Source organism: Gopherus evgoodei, unplaced genomic scaffold (genome assembly GCF_007399415.2).
Source record: "Gopherus evgoodei ecotype Sinaloan lineage unplaced genomic scaffold, rGopEvg1_v1.p scaffold_41_arrow_ctg1, whole genome shotgun sequence".
Lineage (NCBI taxonomy): Eukaryota > Metazoa > Chordata > Testudines > Testudinidae > Gopherus > Gopherus evgoodei.
The window spans coordinates 2,366,754-2,369,133 of record NW_022060062.1 but is presented as its reverse complement, the minus strand read 5'-3'; the positions used below and the strand labels follow the sequence as shown (position 1 = coordinate 2,369,133).

General features: G+C 47.2%; 1 pseudogene; it reads right to left on the bottom strand.

Annotated features, from left to right (window-relative positions):
• Positions 1–211: 211 nt before the first annotated feature.
• Positions 212–1,850, bottom strand: LOC115642550 (annotated as a pseudogene).
• Positions 1,851–2,380: the final 530 nt, after the last annotated feature.

Below are 2,380 nucleotides of genomic sequence, written 5' to 3'. Positions count from 1 at the left end.
GCCAGTTGAAGGAATACCTCATTACAGGGTTTCCATAGAACCCAAACTGCAGCTGCTTCCTTTTCCATTTGAGTTGACGGTTTATATATCAATAAGTATCTAGTCAATTTGTCTTCTAAGTCTGAAATTGTCTGGACATCAGCTAAGGCTTGATCAGACCAACGGCTGGGTCCGAATTTTTGCAAAATTTGTTCAAAAGGGGTAACATCTTTTACAAATGCCAATTTCTCACTTTCCTGTCTTGGAACAGGCCCCCCACAGCTGCATCCTCAGCTGCCGCCTCAGTGTACTCGGTGCTCCAGGCCCTGGGGTCCTTGTTTTGGATATTGGTGACAAGGTGCAGGATCTGCATCTTGGACGTCTCCTTGGCAGCCCGTGCCCCCCACCAGAACTCAAACTCGGGTGGAATTGTGTGGGGTATGCGGTTATATTCCAGGTACGTTTGGTGGACAGATTCTTCGGTCACCAATTTCTTGACCTCCCAAAGACCTCGTGTCTCACTCCAGGGTCAACTCGCAGTCTCCTCAACAGCTCCCACACAGCAGATTCTTTAGCAGCATTGCCCTTCATGAAGAGGAAGCTGAGGATGACGGTGAGGAGGCCCAGGTCTGCTGTGGAATCATCCTGTTTCAGGTTCTCCACTTCTAGGTACGGCAGGTTGCTGACCAGGATGTGTGGACCCCTACAAGGCCCCAGGTGCCACTGTGAGCTAAGGCTGTTGTGGTGTTGGCATAACTATAAAGGAAAGGTTAATAGCCCTCCTATGTAAAATATTATAAAATCCCTCCTGGCCAGAGACACCAAAATCTTTTTATCTGTTAAAGGTTAAGAAGTTCAGGTAACCTGGCTGACACCTGACCCAAAGGACCAATAAGGGCACAAGATACCTTCAAATCTTGGTGGGGTGGAAGGCTTTTGTTTGTCCTCTTTGTTTTGGGGGTTGTTTTCTCTTGGGACTAAGAGGGACCAGACATCAATCCATGCCCTCCAAATCTTTCTGAACCAGTCTCTCATATTTCAAACTTGTAAGTAACGGTCAGGCAAGACGGCTTAGTTTTATCTTTGTTTCCTCAACTTGTAAATGTGCCTTTTGCTAAGAGGATTTACCCCTCTTTGCTGTAACTTTGAACCTAAGGCTAGAAGGGGTTCCCCTGGGCTCTATGAATCTGGTTACCCTGTAAAGTTATTTTCCATCCTGATTTTACAGAGATGATTTTTACCTCTCCTTAATTCAAAGCCTTCTTTTTTAAGAACCTGATTGATTTTTCCTTGTTTTAAGATCCAAGGGGGTTGGATCTGCACTCACCAGGAATTGGTGGGGGGAAAGGAGGGGGAATGGTTAATTTCTCCTTGTTTTAAGATCCAGGGGTTTGGATCGGTGTTTACCAGGAACTTGGTGGAGAAGTCTCTCAAGGCTACTGGGAGGGAGATTGTCTACCTTCCCCCCAGACTGAGTTTCCCAAATGACTCATAACTAATTTGGGTGGTGGCAGTAAAACAGATCTAAACTGGTAATTAAACTTAGAGGTTCTCATGCAGGTCCCCACATCTGTACCCTAGAGTTCAGAGTGCGGAAGGAATCTTGACAGCTGTCACTATAAAAGCTGATTCTGCATTCACCCTGGGACCAAGATAGTTTGCATTTAAATGTAAATTCACTCAGCCAACATCCCATTCAAGGGGTCGACTGAAACAGGTGAAAGCTAGGAAATTCAGGGTGACGCTTGAGCAATGCCTACTCTTGCAGAGTTCAGTTTCAATGGGTGAGAGTGACCCATGAAAGAAAAGCATTGGTTTGTGTCCTCACTTCCACAGGCCACAGAGAGCGTTTACATTTGCAGCACTTCCATGGCCCTGAGGGGAGCTCTCCCACAGTACAACTCTCTCCATTTTCACCATGGGCCTTGTGGGAAGGGGGTAGTGGTGATCTCTGGACATCCTGGGTCCCTGCACAGCCACCTCTCCCCAAACACTGATTAGCTCCAGTAGCTCAGCATTGCTCCAAGCAGGCGATCCTTTGCTGCAGATGATAAGTGAGCACTTGCCAAGAAAACAGTTTCTTTCAAAGTTCCCAGGGCTTCACAGAGGGAAGGGCAGGTGTCTGTTTACCTGATGTCAGAGGTGCAGAGCTGCTGGGCAGAGTGGTCACTTCTGGAGGCTGAAGCTCTGTAAACAGGAAGAAGGTGTCTTCACGTGCACATCACCACAAAAGCATCACCGGTCAGAGTTGGATGTCCCTCAGCGAGGTGGTTTTCTGTTTGCGGTGAAAATTCTGGAGTTTCACCGCAAAAAGTCATTGGCAAGTGTAGACGCTCCCACTGCTTTTGCATAGAAATGGGACTTTTCCACTTTAAATGGCGAGTGTAGACACGCCCTTCGT